Genomic DNA, 20,363 nt, shown 5'->3' with positions numbered 1-20,363 from the left:
CAGACATTGGTGTGGGTCTGAGACGCGTAATGACTGTTTTCTTCCACAACAGCTCTTCGGTGTACTGTGCCTCAATATATGGCTCCACGCAGGGACCTAAACCTGAAAACTGGTTTACCAGATACCTTCCTTTACCCCTGCAGGCCTACTGTCTGTTCTTCCTCCTTTCATGGGACCAGGGAGGCTGAAATGTATGGATCGCGTTAGAAGGCTCTCTTGTTCTTTGGCTTCCAAGCACCCCTGGAAAGAAAAGAAAGAAGGGAAGAAATAGACGTCAAGGTATTTGTTTTCTCAGCTTCTTCTGCGGGTTTGCCTCTGCCTGTGTTGTTCAACCAAAGACCACTGCTCTCTCAATGTAGTCCCCTTTGGGTCCGGAAATCCGGGTGGCGTAGTGGTTAAGTGCTACGGCTGCTAACCAAAGAATAGGCAGCTCAAATCCATCAGGTGCTCCTTGGAAACTCTATAGGGCAGTTCTACTCTGTCCTATAGGGTTGCTATGAGTTGGAATCAACTTGATGCCACTGGGTTTGGTTTTTTTTGGTTTTCTTCTGTGGGTCCAGCAACTGCTCCCTTCTCTTGTCCCTTCAGACATAGTGGTGGTACTAGCTCCACCACCTGGGAGTTGTACAGTCTCTTGTTGCTTCCCTGCACCCTGTCCATGCATTTGTAAATGTATCTTTATTAATGCTTCTTGAGTTCTTCTCATTTGAGCAAACCATCCATTTTTTTCTGGGACCCTGCCTGGTATAATTGAACATCACCCTTCATTCTTCTCTCACCATCTTTCCCTACCTCAAATCTATCACCAAGGCATATCAATAAAATTCTGCATCTTTTTAACTTTTTTTCCCACTACTGTCCTTGGCCTTCAATCTTGCCTTCCTCCAGAACATTTTTCCATTATTGCTAAAAGCAAAAATCTGTTGCTGCCAACTCAAGCCCGACTCATGGTGACTCCATGTAACAGAGTAGAACTGCTTCATATGATTTTCTTGGCTGTGATCTTTATGGAAGTAGATCGCCAGGCCTTTCACCTGTGGTACTGCTGGGAGGGTTCAAACCACCATCCTTCGGTTTAGTAGTTGAGTGCAAACTGTTTGCAACACCCAAATCCCTATTATTGCTAAAGGATTTTTCTAAAATAAAAACCGGATCATACCATGTTTCTCTGCTTATAATCAATGCATGTTTTCCCATAGCTCTGAGAATAGGTTCAGATTTCTAAGTAAGGCTTTGTAGGTCCTGCACTATCTGACCTCTGACCACCTCTCTGGCGTCATGACTTACTACTCCCCACCTTACACATTTTGAGCCAGCATCCTGAACTTCATTCAGTTCTCAAACCCTCTGTGTCTTCTCTCACTCTTGTGCCTCTGTTAACCTTTAGCCAGGAAGTGCCAAGGCAAAACAAACAGTGCTGAGGATTGTCTGTGGCGCCCTGAGCACAAGACGTTTTTCCCTTCTAGGCAGCTCTGGGGAGGCTGAATTGGTTTTGAATGAACTGATCTTCCAAAAGACACCTGCCATTCTGAGCCCAGACAATGCCCTTTCCCTAAAGATAGTCATCTGAGTTGATCTCAAAGCCTGACATCCACAGCTTTTTCTAACACTCAAGAGTTACTGACAGAGTGTCACCCAAGAAAACAGCAAAACTCTGAACCTGCGCTGCCCAGTACAGTAGCCACTAGTCACATGTGACTACTGAGCGCTTGGAATGTGACTCGTGTGATTTGAGATGTGCTGTAACGCTAAAGTACACACCAGGTTTTGTTTTTTCTTTTCTTATTTTTGTTGTACTTTACATGGTTTACAGAGCAAACTAGTTTCTCATTAAACAATTAATACACTTATTATTTTGTGGCTTTGGTTGCCAACCCCAAGACATGTCAACACTCTCTCCTTCTCAACCTTGGGTTCCCCATTGCCAGCTTTCCTGTCTCCTCCTCCTTGCCCCTGGGCTGGTGTGCCGCTTTAGTCTCGTTTTGTTTTTTGGTCCTGTCTAATCTTAGGCTGAAGGTTGAACCACAGGACTGACTTCATTACTGAGCTATAAGGGTGTCCGGGGGCAATACTCTTGGGGTGTCTCCAGTCTCTGTCGGGACAGTAAGTATGGTCTTTTTTTTGGTGAGTTAGAATTTTGTTCTACATTTTTCTCTAGCTCTGTCTGGGACCCTCTATTGTGATTTCTGTCAGAGCAGTCGGTGGTGGTACCCAGGCACCATCTAGTTGTACACACTGGATTTAAAAGGCTTAGTGCACACACACACACACAAAGTAAAATAACTAATAGTTTTTATATTGATCACATGTTGAAATGGTAGTATTTTGATACGTTGGGTTAAATAAATATACTATTAAATTATTTTCACCTCTTTAAAATTTTTTAAATATGGTTACTAGATGTCCTCCAGGATTCTAGAAGCTCTGCATGGAAGAACTATAGCATGAACTGGCTAAGAAAAGTCTAATGGGAGTCACAGAAAGAAGTGCACTGGGTTTCCATCTATGTTACTCTGCTTAAACATTTTTTTAATTAAAAAATTTTTTTCTGGTGAAATCTGGACAGTAAATATCATGTGTTATTAAACTTTAAATCATGCCTCCTAAGGAATTTAAGAGTCATAGGAGGAAAAGCCCATATTTTTCTGTTCACCATGCCTCTCAAAATGAAATACTTGGTATTTCTAGACCCATTGCTTGAAGCAAACTAACAATCCTAGCCCCTGTTAGATAAAAGAAAAGTGTTGTACTAAACCTCATTTAATCTGATGCATTATTTTTTCCTTGGATTTTTCTCATATATTGATTCTTATGGGCAGTGGTACTCATTTGCCAGAGGGAAGAGAGCACAATAGCTATGTAGTTCTATGTAGTTCTTTGTCACTCTCATCTCTAGCAACACCTGAATTTTTTAAGTTCAAATTATTCTATAAATAAAATATTTTCTTCAAATAATAGATCTATGTCATAGCAAGAAGGCACATAATAAATGATATGTACCAGGACAGCTCTTCTGGCATGGTTTCTGTAGTAGGAGGATGCTTCTCCTCCCTTTAAAGACCTCTGATGATATGGCCAAAGGTGTTTCTTAAGATCTCAGGGCTCTCCCTGGATGGGATCCAGTAACTTCATCCTCCTTAAAATATCTGAGCAATCACCATATTCCAGAAGCTCCAGGTAAAGACAGTTTGCTTCCAGAGTCGTTTTAAACTTGCCCCATGGGGTGGGGCTGTTGTTTCTCAATCTCCATTTACAGATTCCTTAGACCTCGCTCTCTCAGGATAAACTCAAAGTGTGTATTTTTCATTTGTTTAACTAAATTTATTATTTCTACTTTTCCTCTTTCCAAAAAGTCTTGAGACAACTAATAACAAAAATATATACAATAAAGAAAATGAAATGGAAATACAAGGTCAGAACAAAGAAAAATGAGTGGAAACTAGTATGTTAATAACAAGACAGTACCAACCTCTGTATGACTCAAATTATACCTTGCATTTCCTGGAACCCAGGGCTAAAAGGCAAGCCAGAAATGTTGCACACCTTGTGATCAGAAAGGAGGAAGTATACCAGTTTCCCAACACAGTAAAACTTTTCTTGGCAAACCCATTGCCATTGAGCAACGGGTGGGTTCGAACTGACAACCTTTTGGTTAGCAGCCATAACACTTAATCACTACACCACCGGGGTTTTGAAGCCTTTTTTGTCAAGAAACTCCAAAAGAAATTCTCATGTGGAGATTATTCAAGGAATATGATGTGACATTGTGAATAGATGGATTAATAATAATACCTTCCTTATCACGGATGAGGAGACTTGTGGCACGGTGGTTAAGAGCTACAGTGAGTTATGGCTGCTAACTGAAAGATCAGGAGTTCAAGTCCACCAGGCACTCCTCAGAAACCCAGTGGGACAGTCTACTCTGTTTTATAGGGGCTCTATGAAACAGAATCTACTCTACTACAATGGGTTTGGTTTTTTTTTTTTTTTTTAATTAGGGATGTGTGAAAATTAAGTGAAATAAGACTCACTAAGCTCTTAGAACTGTGACTGGCATACGGTAAACTCAGATAAATATTAATTAGCATGAGCATCATCATGAGGGTTATGTAAAAATTACATAATAATAAACATTGAAAATAACCAGTGACTAAAAAAAAAAAAAAAAATTTTATTTTATTTTATTTTACAGCCAGTGCAGAAGATCTTATTTAGTTGTTTCTTGAAGTAACTCTAGCCAAGAACATGACATTAATACAACTCAGTAAAGGTAGGCAACAGGAGCCACAAGTAATGTGGTCCAAGTGTAGGGCGGTGTGGTGTCCTCACTGGATCTAAGGACAGAACAAAGGGGACCTAAGGGAATGGCCGATAGCATGCCTCTTAGACCAGCAATGCTCAGATACAGTTCTTGGTCATTCAGTAAGCCATCAGATGAGCAGTGAACTAATCCAAAACTCCAAGTTCTCATAGGCAAAATGTGTAATTCCGTAAATATTTGGTAGGTTGCTTGCTAGTGAATTACTGGGGGTTGCTAAAATTTGGTATGCAAAAACTTCACATTAACACTCCACTAGGATATACTGAGGATCCTAATTTCAGCATTCTACCACGGAGTCTGGCTCTCCCACGGTGCTTGGTAATGTTGCAGAGGTCAGGGAGTGAATCTCTTGTTATTGATGCATCAGTAGTAGGGTCCTGAGTTTGTTGGGCTTTTCAACTGAAACTGTTCTTAATTTTGAAAGTATTACTTTATTTTTCTGAGGGTTATTTGGTTAGCCTTGCAGTGTGTTATGGTACATATTTGTATCAACAGTATCGGTAAAGTTAATGTTTGTATGATGTTCTCAAAATGTGCTTATTCCCGTGTGTTATCCTCATGGAGTTCTTTGTATACTGGAGTAGATTTCTCTGACTAAATGACAGTCAGAAAGGTCACAGACACTGACTCAGATTCTCCTCCCTGGATGTCACTTTCATCAACTGTGCTGACCAGTGTGCAAAGCTATTATTACCTGTTGCTCTGGAAACCAGCAAGGAAGGGTTCCTAATGTGTATGTGGTCCCTGTGATGTTCCAAATGACTGGAGGTAGCTGATATAATTTTATGAAAGTTGGAAAGTCTCTCTCCAGAATTGTTCCCTAGATGAGAATTCAGCCTGCCTATATACAGAGATAAGTCATAGAGATGCTTGAAAGTAAAGCCAGAATTTTTTTTTTTTCTCAGAAAGAAATTTGATCTAGTCTAACTCCTGGACCAAGTCCTTGATTCAGTCACTAAGGTTTTATATCACCAATCACAGCAGAGAAGATGGAGGCTTAGAAAATTTTCAGAACTTCAGTAATATGTTTATGACCATGGTGTGCAGGAGCTGGATCATACCAGCTTGTGAGAACCAATTGTCCATTTTTCAGAAATTTAGTGAGCTGGTTGTTAAACCATTGGTGGGTTGAAATCGGCTTGGCCATAATGGTAGTATTTACACCAGGAAAATTGGCAAATGCTATAATTTCCTTTTTTTTTTTTTTTTTTTTTGCAGAGAGTCTGTTATTAAACACCAGTTCATCAGTATCTGAGGGTCTGTTATCCAATTGTAATCATTATGGTCTTCTTGTGTCCTGGGAAAACCCAAAATGAGTTTTACTTACCTTCAAAAAGGGTAACTAATTGTTTCCTCCTAATTTTTAATTGTAGGGCCCTTCATTTGCTCATAATATTAACATCATCTGCAAGCTTTGTTCCAGAGACACGTTTCAGACTTGGGTCTCTTAACTGAATATCTAGAAATGAGTAGATTTTAAAGACCACTATTAAGTTATTAGCCCGTATTAAACTTCACTGTATCTCATTTGGAAACCCTGGTGGTGTAGTGGTTAACTGCTACGGCTGCTAACCAAAGGGTCAGCAGTTTGAATCCACCAGGCGCTCCCTGGAAACTCTATGGGGGAGTTCTGCTCTGTCCTATAGGGTCGCTATGAGTCGGATTCGACTCGATGGTACTGGGTGGGTATCTCATTTATTTATTTATTCACTCAATTATTTATTCATCATATATATATTTGAGCTCCATTTGATGCCCAAAATGAGCGAACATTGTAAAACCAAACTAACACGGGGTTTTAATAGGACTTACAGGCTAATAGGGACTACCAAAAACCCCAAACCGAACCCGTTGCCCTTAAATTGATTTTGGCTTATAAGGATTACACTCTTTAAAAACATAATCATACAAATAATACGTACTGGCAAATTGTGATAGTGCCGTGAAGGAAAAGAACAGGGTAATACAAGAGGGAATAACAATGTGATATATTTTGAGTAGGAGGTGGGAATGAGGAGAAACATTTCTAAGAAAGTAACATTTGATTTGAGATTTGAAGGCTAAATTGGAGTTAGCAAAGCAAAGACGTAAGGGAAATTCATGAATAAAATGATCAAAAACCAAGTCAGACCCTTTGTAGAGTTAGATTAATTGTGCGCATATTCATATATTGTTACCTTTTGATGAGAGTCATACCTTGGAATTTTGATAGATAAATTAGATAAGGATTAATGTTGTAATTCATGGTGATTCTTGGGAATGGAAGGGTTATGTAGAATGTAGAATGGCTGTAGGGACAAAATACAATCCTGGTTATTAGAACTGGGGCGTAAGGTCAGAATAATAGAGTAGTTAAGTTGATGTGGATTTGCTTCAGACCAGAATGAAGGTTTATTAAATTTCACATAAGGCCAAGAATGACTCTAGAGTTGGCCTTGGTCAATCGGCCCTTCTTGAAGGGTTGAGACCATGTGGGAACATAGAATTACATAGATCATTGTGTAGGCCAATGTAATCTTCTTAGAAAAAGTATTTCACCCACTATTGATTTTGAGTTTCACATGGGGTCACAAAAGGGAACATGTCCTGAAATTATTGGACAGTGTTTCTCAAAGCTTGGAACCTTCCGTACCAGAGTTAGCTGTACTATCTGTTACAAATGCAGATTTGGGGGCACTGCTCCAAAAACTACTGAAACAGAGTTTCTGGGGAATCTGCAATGATTATTTGAAATCTATATTTTCCCCACTCTTCTACCACACTCCTAATAGGTATCTCAGCTTTCTGTTTCTCAGAGAAAATTGAAGCCATCAGCTAGAGGAATTCCTCTATTATCCTGCTATAAAATCTCCTAATCTACCTTCGCCATTCATCTCCCATCTTCCAGCTGTGCTCTGCATACCACACTCTTGTGTTCTCAGATATTGTCTGTTGTCAGTTCTCTCTCCTATGTATTCAGTTTCTCGTTCTCAGTAGGATCATTCCCGTAGGCATTAAAGTAAGTTCCAGTCTCTTCTATTAAACAACAAAACAGATAAAAAAATGCATCCTTTGATCCTTCGATCCACCGCCCTCTACGGCTTCTCCTTTTAAACTAGCCTTTCTGAAGGAGTTCTGCAGGATTGGGTCTCTCTTTCTTCATCAACCATTTACTCCTCAACTCACTGCAACTGCTTCTCTATGACTCCATTCAAACAAGTCTTGCCAAGGCATCACAGACCTCTGCTCTGCATCTCTAAATCTACTGAGTAGTTTCCACTTCCTCTCTTTCTGTATGTGTTTTACAGCATTCAACATTGCATACTTGTCTCCTTAAAACATTCTCTTTCATTGGCTTCCAAGATGCCCCATTTCCCTGGTTTTCCTCTCTAGGCACCATCTGACTGCTTTGCAGACTCATTCTGTTCTACCCAGCTATTAAATGTTGCAGTTGCTTACTCAATACTATCACACTTGATAAGCTGATTCATGCCCATAGCATCAACTGCCATCTATAACTGACTTGCAAATTGATATTCACGGCCCAGACAGCTCCTTGAGCTGCAGGTCTGGATATCCAAATGCTTACGTGTTATCTCCTTTGGATGGCTCAAAGTTATCTCATGTTCAACATATTCAAGATCAAACTCATGCTTTTTCTGTTCTCCCATCACCTAAGACTAGTATCCCAGTGTCCCCTGTTTCAGTGACTGGTTGCCATTATTCATCTAGTTACACAAGTAAGAAACCTCAGAATTGCCCTTGAGATCTCCCCTTTCCCCACAACCAGTCCAATCCAACACAAATAAATATTTTTCATATAGTCCCTAAACACTTTTCAAATCTACCCACTTCTCTCCATGTCAAACAAACAAACAAACAATCAAACCTGCTGCTGTCGAGCTGATTCCGACTCATAGTGACCCTATAGGACAGAGTAGAATTGCCCCATAGAGTTTCCAAGGAGTGCCTGGCGGATTTGAACTGCTGGCCTCTTGGTTAGCAGCTGTAGCACTTAACCACTACACCACCAGGGTTTCCTCTTCATATCCACATCCATCAATTTAACCTAAAACCCCACCTCCTTTTACCTGGACTTTACTATAGTAATTGTCTCCTAATTGGTTTTCCTGAAGCTGGAGTGATTTTTTCAAAACCAGATCTGATCCTATTATCTTCTAAATCCTTCAGTAACTTCCTTTTCCTCTAAGGCTTGAAAACCAAGCCCACTGCCGTTGACTGGATTCCAACTCATAGTGACCCTATGGGACAGAGTAGAACTGCCCCTCAGAGCTTCCAAGGCTGTAATCCTTACGGAAGTAGACAGCCACATCTTTCTCCCCCAAAGTGGCCGGTGGGCTTGAAACGCTGACCTTTTGGTTAGCAGCCATGTGTTTTAACCATGGCGCCACCAGGGTAGACTAAAGACCAAAATTCTTATCATGGCCTACAACGATCTCCGTAGTCCTACGCCTCCTTCTTTTCAGCCCCATCTAACTCACTTTCCTCCCTCTTCCATCCAGGCACATTGGTCTTGTTTTTTCAGGACCTGGAATATGCTATATTCCTTACAGGCCTCTCTTCGTGCCCCTCCCTATGCTTGGAATGCTCTTTTCCTCCTCATTGTCTAGTGAGCTCGCTATCATCTTCAAGGTCTTCCTTATTCAGAGAAGACTTCCCTGGCCTCTAGTTCTAGGTCCAGGTCCTCTGTAACAGGCTCTCAGAAAAGAGCCTCTCCTCCTTTCATAGACCTTATTTTAGTTTTAAATTATAACCTCATCTGTGGGATTATTTGATGAATGTGTGTCTTTCCCATCACCCTGGAAACTCCTTTTGAGTGGGAACCATATCTATTTTACTTCCATTGCATCTCCTAGCATAGGGCCTGGTGCATTTAGGAGACCAAAGAGTGAATAAATGAGAAACGAGGCACTTTCTGACCTGAAGAAGGCTTAATACATTCCGTCACAGGGCGATTATTTCTAGATGCTGACTGTCGTTGTTAGCTGCTGTTGAGTCAGCCCCAAGTATGGTGATCCTGTGCATCATAGAATGAAATGCTGTCCAGTCCTGTGCCATCCCCATGATTGATTGCAGATTGGACCATTGTGATCCATAGGTTTTCACTGGCTGATTTTCAGAAACAGAAGAGCAGACCTTTCTTCCTAGTTTGTCTTAATCTGGAAGTTCTGTTGAAACCTGTTCAGCATCATAGCAATACACAAGCCTCCACTGAGGATGGATAGTAGCTACACTTGAGGTGCCTTGACCAGGAATCAAACCGGGGTCTCTTGCATGGAAGGTAAGAATTCTATTACTGAACCACCAATGCCCCCAGTGCTGACCTGGTCTTATAGAAATTACATAATGTCTGTGAGGGAGCATTTCTAGGGATTCAGTAAATGTTAGTTGAAAGAGTTAATTTTAGGGGATCTCGAAGTAAGCCCTGCTTTCATTCTGCAGTCAAGAAGGGCACTCAGAGATCCCATACCCCAACTCTCAACTACACCCTTGACACTGTCCCTGACATCACTGTGTCTAATGAGCCCAGTACTCTTATCTAAAGATGGATAAAACTGGGGAAAGTTGTGGTTTATAGTCTTTTATATTGTTATAAAAATAAAATATATCCCATTTCTACTGTTTTATTTTAGTTATTTCTTGACCTTGGTTCCCCTCTCTCTCACTGTCCTCATAAACAACATTGCCCTTGTATATGGACTTCCTCCCTTGCTTGTATATGAGTCTGAATTGGATATGAGGGGAAAGTTATAAATAATTGAAAAAATTGTAAAATTGGATTGAGTGTTGGAGCAGTATATAAAAAAAGGGTTTTCCCAGAAAATGCTCTGGGAATTGTTTTAGAACTCAGGGAAAACAAACAATTCTGAGCTGAACAGTGTTCAACGCTGGGGTCTCCCAGGAGTCAGCTGCTACAGCCTATGTTTAGGTATCTGGATAAGTGGAAGGTGAACAGGTTATACTTTACTACCGAGTTTTTAAAATTGCATGAGGGAAGAAAGGGCCATATAAACCAGAGTCTCTATCAGCCTCACACCAGAAGACCTACATTGTGCCTGGCTACCACCAGTGACCGCCCTGACAGGGAATACAAAAGAGAGGCCCTGACAGAGCAGGATAAAAGTAGGGTGCAGAACTCAAATTCTAGTAAAAAGACCAGACTTAATGGTCTGACTGAGACTGGAGGGACCCCGGAAGACATGGCCCAGGACTCTCCTTTAGCCCAAAACTAAAACCATTCCTGAAGCCAATTTTTCAGATAAAGATTAGACTGGACTATAAGACATAAAATGATATTCGTGAAGAGTGTTTCTTAGCTCAAGTAGATACATGAGACTAAATGGGCAGCTCCGATCTGGAGGTGAGATGAGAAGGCCAAAAGGGACAGGAGCTGGTTGAACAGACATGGGAAATACGGGGTGGAAAGGAGGAGTGTGCTGGAGGAGTGTGCTGTTATATTATAGGGAGAGCAACTAGGGTCACATAACAATGTGTGTATAAATTTTTGTATGAAAAACCAACTTGACCTGTAAAAAAAAAAAATTGCATGAAGGAAGACTGAAAAGGGGGCAGGGCAAGGGGAAGCATAGGGGATAGTGAGCTTTCTTATATCTGAGGGATGATACTGGAGCGTTGGAAGGAAACATTGGGAATGGGGTCCCAGAGAGGGCAAAGTTGAGATGGACAGAATCTTAACCCTCTACCACATCTTCTCCTACCATCCTTCTCCCCCTCATGGTACTGACTTTCTACCAACCAACTTCTCATGTCCAGTTCTTTAAGAGTCTCCCTTGACAGCGAGATGAGTCTGTGGGTCAAGAACCCCCTCCACTGACCTGCTTATGTTGTTGTTAGGTGCGGTCTAGTTGGTTCTGACTCATAGCGCCTCTGTGTACAGCAGAGTGAAACACTGCCCGGTCCCGCACAATCCTCCCAATCGTTGCTATATTTGAGCTCATTGTTGCAGCCACTGGGCCGATCCATCTCATTGACGGTCTTCCTCTTTTCCGATGACCCTCTACTTTACCAAGCATGATGTCCTTTTCTGGGGATTGGTCCCTTCTGACTTAGTTCATTCTTTTCTGTTAAGTTCCTTCTCATTGACTTTCCAAACTGTTTTCTCTTTAGGTTTTGCTTACTAGTGGTTCCATGGAGCCCTGGTGGGTTCCATGGCAGTTGGCAGTTCAAATCCACCAACTGCTCCTTGTAAATGCTATGTGACAGCTCTACTCTGTTCTATAGGGTTGCTATGAGTTGGAACTGACTCTATGGTACCTAACAAGAGTCGTTCCATGGGCCATCTGCATCAGAATCACTGAGATGCTTGTTAAAATGTAGATTCCTTGGCACAGTCAGTAATCTACTAAATCAGGACCTCTGGAAATGGGGCCAGGAGTCTGAACTGTCAGCAAACTCCTTAAGTGATTTTTATGTCCATTGTTGTTGTTAGCTGCTGCCAAGTTTGACACTGACTCACGGCGACCTTATGTACAACAGACCACAATGTTGTCCAGCCCTGTGTCATCCTCACAATTACCAGCATGTTCAAGTCCATCGTTGTGGCTATAGTACCAATTCATCTCATCGAAGGTCTCCCATATCCTCTTTTGCCCTCTACTTCATCAAACATGATGGTGTCTTCTAGCAATTGTTTCCTCCTGATGATGTGTCCAAAGCAAGCAAGTCAGACAGTGTTCTGTTGTGATTCATACGGTTTTCACTGGCTAATTTTCAGAAATAGATCTCCAGGTCTTTCTTCCTGGTCTTTTAGTCTGGAAGCTCCACTGAAACCTGTCCACCATGAGTGATCCTGCTGGTATTTGAATTATTGGTGGGTAGTTTCCAGCATCATAGCAATGTGCAAGCCACCAGACTATGACAAACTGTTACACAGGTGGTAGTTATGTCCATTAGGGTTTGAAAACCATTGACCTATTCCTTCTAGTTTTCAACTTCCCAGCCTCCTACCCTAGTTCCTATGCTTGGGTACTGACTCAGCTTTCTTTCCTGACTCAGCAATTTTTTGAGTAATGTTCTGGTTCAACCTGGCCCCAGGACACGTTGCCTGGTGCACCATTTTCGAGGGCAATCAGGCACTCCTCCCTTTCCATCCCCTCCTTGCATACCTAGGTGAGTCTGGCCTTATGGACAAGACGTGGATATCTATGTCATTCATTGTTACCATAAGATGTTACTCTTCCCAGTGACATCTGTCTTTCTTGAATAAGCCTTTATCCTCCAAAGAAATGCATATCCAGAGAATTTCATGCACTCAAGACTACATGGACAAGATTAATTTCAGCTGAGAATCCTTGATGTACACTCTTCAAATCATAGTTAGAACCTTGCCACATATTCTCCTAATTAAAGGGATGACCGCGGAGGATGTGAGGCCAATTATCCTCTGAAATGTTTTTAGATGATCTAGTGGGGCTATGGAAATTCGCTGCTCCTGGAAACACCACCTTGGAATGAGCATTCTGGCAATGTGTTTTGGAAGGTCATTCCAGTCTGGGCTGTGACACCTTTAAGAGAAGGATGTAGGCAGGAACACAATGAATAAAACGGGAAGTAGGAGTCCCTGGGTGGTGCAGTGGTTAATGGCACTAGGCTGCTAACTGAAAGGTTGGAGACTTGAATCCACCCAGAGGCACCTTGGAAGAAAGGCCTGGTGATTTACTTTGGAAAAATCAGCTACCAAAAACCCTATAGAGGACAGTTCTACTCTGACACGCATGGGGTCACCATGAGCCGGAGTCCACTTGATGGCAATTGGTTTTAGAGGGTCTTGTGTAAGATGTCGGGCTTTGGAAGAGGGCAGTGCTGAAATTCACTTCTGGCAGTGGGATCTCAGACAAGTTACTCCAACTCTCTAAGTTCCATTGTTCTCATCTTAAAATAAGGACAATAATACTGACTTTATGATGTGTGCGGATTAACCATGATAATGTATATATAGTGCCTGACACTTGGGATCTGGAAGGTAAAACCTGTTTTCCTTATTACAGCGTTTGAGGAGTGGAGAGAGGGGGAAGTAGTTCTTATGTTCTTGCACTTTTCAGTGCTTCACATTCTTCTGGAACACACATTTCTACTTTTGCTCACATGCCCTCTTCTTCTTTTAAACAACAGCCCTGGGGGGATCTTACTCTGTGTCCCTTCCCTGAAACTATTTTGTATACAGGTGCAATCCATATACATGAACACCCAGGGCTAAAAAGGTCTCAAGCATGAGGGAACAAACGGGAGAAGACAAGGGCCCACCATCTTGTCTTGGTGATGGCTGGGGAATGAGTTCTGAGTTCTCGGCATGAGTTCTCAGTATGGCCTCAATGTCTTTTTCTTTCTGAAGCATTAGCTGACGGATCATGTCTTCCTCAGGCCATGGGACCCTGAGCCAAGTACAATGAGAGACATCTCTTTCATTTACCCCACTCATCTTTCTGGGGATTCATGCCCAGTCCCTTAGGAGACACAGGGACTGATCCTATACTGGACATCTACAAAACGAAATCATGAAAACCATCTGAGAACGGTAGGAACATGGTGATGCTTGATGCTTTTGAATGGTGGCATCCAGTCCCAAGTTCAAGATTGGTGCCAAGATTGCTAAACCTAAAGTCTCTGATGCAAAATAAAGGCCTCCAGCCCCAGGTATTGCCCTAGGTGTGCAATGAGTTTGTGCAGCCGCAGGCTGACATCAGTGGCAGCATAAGGATCCAAGAACCTCATTGTTTCACTAAAGAGAAGCCTTTGTGGGACACCTCTGAGTGGGCTGCCAGGAGCCTGTGTCCCACACTCTGCATGTTCCCGGGCATAGCTCTCCACTCCACCATTATGACACTTCTACTAGAGCATCAGAATTGGCACAGAAGCTTGATGGAGTTGGCAGGATGCCCACCACACAGGAAGGAGGGAGCAGTCAATCAGAGAGGAGGAGTGGAGGAGGCATGTGGATTCCCCACTGAAACCCATAACTAGTCCCCATGATCCGATTGGGGGTCTTCCTGGTGGGAAAGAAGCAGAAGTGGTGGATGAGTTTCCTCGGCCTGCCACTACAAACTACCACAAACTTGGTGGCTTGTAAGAACAGACATTTACTATCTCAAAATTCTGGGGGTTAGAAGTTCAAATTAGGGTATCAGCCTTGTTGATTCCTTGTGAGGGCTTTGAGGGAAAATCACAAGGCTCTCTCCTAGCTTCTGGTGGCTCCTAGCAATCCCTGGTGTTCTTTGGTTTTCAGCTCTGCCTCCTACAATCTCTGCCTCCGTTCTCACATGGCCGACTTCCCTCTGTGTATCTCTGTGTATTTTCTCATGGGGCTGTCATGAGCTGGAATCGACTCAACTAACTAACAACAACCACATATTGGATTAGGTCCTGCCCTATTCCAGTATATCCTGGTATGTCCTAATATTAACTGATAACATCTTCAAAGACTCACAGGTACCAGAGGCTAGGATTTCAATGTATTTTTTTGGGAGGGGACACAATTCAACCCATGACAAGTGATTACGTGTACATAATCACCAGTGACTATTTCTAAAAAAAAAAAAACTAGGCTCTGCATATTCGAATGTGTGTCTCCCTTTCTTCGAATCTGGAAACCAAACAATGTCCCCCACCCCCCACTGGCACAGGAAAATTATGCTCATAGCATTGATTCCTGGCCACTTCAAAGAGAGGTCCCTACCCACTGTCAGAATGCATATGGCCCTAGTGCTGGGCATTTCATCCATTTGAATCCTTAACCTGTGCCTTTTTATAAAGGGGCCGCTTGTCAGCTTGCCTCAGCCCATCACCTGGGGGCCTCCAGAGGGCAGCAGAGAGCAGTACTGTTGCAGGAGAGAGGCCAGGGCAGAGGTGCGGGTGGTCACTGCCTACAAGGCTGCTTGAGGAACAGGCTCTTAATTTGGGGGTAATAAAAATCAAAGTAGAAAAAGGGGTGTATAGGTTAAGGTATTTGAATCTTCATGACCTAAAAAAGCCAAGGCTGTCCATCAGATAGGAGAAAACTTGGAGTGCTTTTGAAGTAAGTCAAAGATTTAGGGAAATATTTTCTGTGATAGTGTGCGCTTTGCAAAGTGAGGAAGACAGCTGTCTTTTGACTACGTTTTGGTGGGTGTCACGTCAAGAGCGCTCTCTAGTATCTCTGCTCTCGCGCCTTCTCACTGGCTCTAGTGAACTTCCGTCGACTTCTCTGTGCTATGATCTTCCTGAAGGCAGGGACCCTGTGTGATTGATATGTGTGTCCCCAAGACCCCAGAAAGCACCAGCTACTTCATGATGCCAGGCAAACACTCACTGAGTCACAAGACAAGCTGCAAGATCTGCTTCCCTTTTAGAGAAAATATTTGTGTTGTCCCTAAATTTCTGAGCTCAGCACAGAACCATGTTCCTAATTGTCCTCAATAATATTTCTTTTTGACTGTCAGGACAAGCCCAGGCAGCTGCCATCTTCGAGGAAGAGTTACTGCCCCTATAGGACCCTTCTGACAAGACAGGTACTCCCCCTGCACCTACCCCCAAGTGGTGGCTGTGGAATGAGAAGGCAACGAGATGAGTCATTGAATTGGTAAAGAGCAGAGGAGCAACTCAAACTGGAAGAGCTTTAGTGGGCCACAAGTGTGTGCAGTCCTGGCCTCACCCTCCATCCTGGGGCCTCTTTATGCTGTTCTCAAATATATACCTTGTGTGGTTAGGAGATTCCAGCACTGGGCCCTGGCATCCTTCTGGTTTGCTGTTCTTCCTGTTCAGCTGAGTGTCTGCACCTCTTGCTTCAGCTGCTTTTTTAAAGTGTTGGGACTACACTTAAGCCCTGCCCTGAGAGCCACCTCAACTTGGGAAAGTGGGTAAGTGGGAGGTGGGGGTTAGGGGATCAAAGGAAAGTGTGGGTGGATGGGCACAAGGAATGGGCAGGGTGGGTGACTTGGAGACATGGGTAAAATGGGCTTGTAAGGATAGGTGGGTTTCTCACCACCACATTTTATTAATTAGTGCACCAGGAAGGCATCCAGCATCGTGGGGATAAAGTCCAGAAATTTCAGCAGAGAAAGTATTGGGAGGAGGGCTTTCAGGGATGGAAGCAATGTTAGACTAAAGAGTGGAGAGCAAAAGGCAACTGGAAAAGAAGGAAGGAAGGAAGGAAGGAGGGAAGGAAAGAAGAAGGGAAGGAAGGAAGGGAGGAAGGAAAGAAGAGGGAAGGAAGGAAGTGGGGATGGAAGGAAGGGGAGGAGAAGACACACATACACAGTGCAGAGGACCTACGTTAGAATTTGTCTGTATTAGAATCTCTGAACCTAGTGGAGCACGCACTGGTAACATGGCCCAGGACAGTGACAGGAGTGGGCAGCCCACCTATTGGGTCATGCCGTTGCTGATAGCCTTTAGTCACTAGTGTCCAATTAGCAGCCTGTTCTTCTTGCAAGTGCCCTGCTTGAGAGAGAAGCCAGGACTAAAAGTTGTGACCCTTTTATGTTGAATTCGGTGCTTGTGAGATATGATACTCCATGGTCTCACCCCTTTCCCCCCATTTTCCTGAGCTAGGTAGAAAGAAATTATGGGTCTCAGAACATGGTCCATGGGGTTCAGGAAAGAAATTTCCACAGAGTTGCTCCCTTCACCTTCGAAGATGAAGGACAGGTGTGTCTTTCCTGCACCCACCATCGCCCCCAGGTCCCAGAGCTGAGGAGAACTTCTAGTCATTTACACTCTATTTACATAAGAGATTTGAGGCAGCCAAAGGGAGGGCATTAACGTAGCCAGGTATGGCTCCCAGGGATCAGCACCTTCAGTGTGTATGGAGGTCAAATGAGTCCCCAAATAATGGAAACCATCTTTACATTTCCACAGGAATGTTTGGTCTTCACATCTTGTATTATTTGTGAACCTATAACTAAGGCGTAGTCTTTCTGCAGTCCGTAAATGCTCATCATTCCATTGAGAAGATTGAGTATGACTTTTAATTGTGAATTTGGTGTTTTTATTGCCACAAACATCTTTAATGACGATATACAGCTTTAACTCATCTGTGTGCCTTAGGTGAGTTATGATTTTACTCTAAAGCTGTTTCCAGTTTCCCAGCAGCCAGTATGGTTCTCGCAAGGATCATCTACTGCTCACCGCAGTCTGAAGGTCTCCAGGCTCCTTGTTGCTCTCCTGTAAGCAACTTAATTTCTCTCTTCTCCTTCTAGAGCGCAAAAGGTGAATGATTTCTTTTCACACACTATTTAATTTTGGGAGACTTGTGGATTCTTTGAAGCTTATCCAGGTACCCTGGTTTAACATGCCTTCATTTAAATAAAAAAACTGCATTATTTGCTTCTAACACTAAATATATTGGATAGCTGTTATGGATTGAATTGTGTCCCCCTAAAATGTGTGTCAGCTTGGTTAGGCCATGATTCCCAGTATTGTGTGATTGTCCATCATTTTGTCATCCGATATGATTTTCCTGTGTTATAAATCCTACTTCTAAGGTGTTAATGAGGCAGGATTAGAGGCAGTTTTGTTAATGAGGCAGGACTCAATCTACAAGATTAGTCTGTATCTTGAGTCAATCTCTTTTGAGATATAAAAGAGACAAGCAAGTAGACAGATAGGGGGACATCATTACCATCAAGCAAGAAGAACCAGGGGTATGCATCCTTTGGACCGAGAGTCCATATGCTGAGAATCTCCTAGACCAAGGGAAGATTGATGACATGAACCTTTCCCCAGAGCCAACAGAAAGCCTTTCCCGGGAGCTGGCACCCTGAATTCAGACTTCTAGCCTCCTAGACTGTGGGGGAATAAATTTCTCCTTGTGAAAGCCATCCACTTGTTGCATTTCTGTTATAGTAGCATTAGATGACTAAGGCAATAGCTGTCTACATTTCCTCAGAACTCCCTCTTTCAATGCCTTTATAATCTTTGTCATTGCCAGTCTGCTTATTCACAGCTGCTCATTGCTAGCTCTTTGAGGGAGCAGGCCTGAGGGTGAGCTGGTAAAGGGTAGCCCTGGGAAGTAGGAGGCAGGTTGCCAGGGTCACAGTGATTACCGCTGAAATTTCAAATCCTGACAAGCATTTCTTAATATGTATTTTCCAATGCAGGGGACTAGACATGCTCTGGTGGTAGTCACAGAGATGCATGGCTCAGATGTCTCTTCAGACAGAGCTCCCTGCTGTGTGGAGTGTAGTTAGCTGATAGCTTTCAGCTGCAGATCTTTGGAATCCACCACAGTGTTCCAGAGACCACTCTCTCCAGAGGGCTTCCAGTCAGGGAGGGAACGTGGTGGGGGCACCAGGCCTGGCCATTTCTGCCAATGCAGGACTTCTCTATGGACAATCTTTGCCTGATGTTGGACTGGCCGAGACTTTCTGAGATGTAGCTCAGTCTGAGGCTCTTCCTGCCCTATTCCCCTCCTCCTCTCTTTCTTTCACGGTTGTCAGATCTGCACAGTGATCTGAAGGCTCTTCCTATCCATTTGTGCTTCCTCTCTCCTTTTTCTTTCACAGGTGTTTCCCCCAGTAAATCTCTTGCACTTCCAACTCTGTCTTAGTATCTGCTCCTAGGAGACCTGAGTTGACATAACTCTCCACTCATAGGTGACATCATTAGTCACTTCACACTATCCCACCTAATTTCCCATATCTCAGCCTAGAAGTAGTTCCCAAATACTGCCAACCCATTTATCACATTTAGGAGTTTGCTGGATATTGGGTTCCATTATTCTGGTTAGGCAAGTTATTGGGGTTTCTAAACACGCTTAGCTGCTAGCTGAAAGGGTGGGGATTTGAGTCTACCCAGAGGGACCCTGTCAAAAAGGCCTGGTGATCTATTTCCAAAAAAATCAGCCATTGAAAACACTATGGAGCACAGCTCTATTCTGACACACATGGGGCCTCATGAGTCGACATCTCGACAGCAACTGGCTCAGTACCACCCCATCCAGCCCCTATAGTGTGCTTAGGCTCCCTAGAGATGAGACACAGGCCTGTGCTGGTCAAACACACACTTTATTTCTGTACAGACATTCTTTTCAAAATCCCAGACTGGAAAACCTGGAAACCTCAGGAACTGCCCCTTTCCACTTTTACTCTTCTTGCCTAAAGCCAGATCGAGAGGTCAGCTCCTGAGTCCCCTTTTCCCAGGATTTCACTCAGTCCTTCCGAAAGAATGGACAGTCCATCAGGTCTTAGCATGCTGGTAGGGGGTGAGGAGGACAAGGATGCTTGCCCTTTAGCTCCTCCCATAAAAGTTCCCCTCCCCACCCCTCAATTACTGTGGTCCCAATTACCATGAGTCCATGAGAAAGAATGAGAAGGAGGAAGCTGGCACAGTACAAATAACACATTGACAGCCACGGGATCCCACATTTTGGAAGTAACATAACAAAGATGGCCCCATGATGCCTTATATTCTATTATTACTGAACAGTATATGTCAAGGAAACACATTTATGAGACAAACACATTGGGTGACACATTTCTATAATAGGAATGAGACCCATGCACAGTGTAAATCATGGTGTTTCTCACACATGGGAGCTGATAACATTGTTTTAAAGTTAAGTGGACGTTGAGGAGTGGGTCAGAGACAGGTTTGCTGGGTTCTCTCTGAGGTGGTGTTTTGCTATATTCAATACAGCCCAAGACCATCCCACATTCCCTCTTATTATGTGCTGTGATGATGCTGGTCAACCACCTCATTATAGGGCCCCTGGGTTTACTGGTGACCCTTTTGGAATTATCTCAGGGGACTCTCCTTGCAAAAGGGTCTCTGAAAATTCCAGCCATTGGCTTGATGACCCATGTTGAGTGTGGCTTTTAGAATCCTGTGGAGAATCTGCTCCTCAGCTGCCTCCACTGGGCAGGCTGGGCTCACTAGGACTGGTGAGTTAGCAACTTACTGCAGGCTCCTCAAGAGTGGAAGGAGCTGTGTGTCCCAGAGCTCAGTGGGAAGTCCACAGCAGGTGCTCAGTACTTGTCAAGTTCAACTCTAACTTTCCTTCTGTAGACAGAATGTTCCCTATTCCTTGACATTTTCTTCTTATGTATGT

This window comes from Elephas maximus, chromosome 17, assembly GCF_024166365.1.
Source record: "Elephas maximus indicus isolate mEleMax1 chromosome 17, mEleMax1 primary haplotype, whole genome shotgun sequence".
Taxonomy (NCBI): domain Eukaryota; kingdom Metazoa; phylum Chordata; class Mammalia; order Proboscidea; family Elephantidae; genus Elephas; species Elephas maximus.
The sequence above is the reverse complement of the archived record's forward strand: the minus strand, read 5'-3'. Positions refer to the sequence as shown.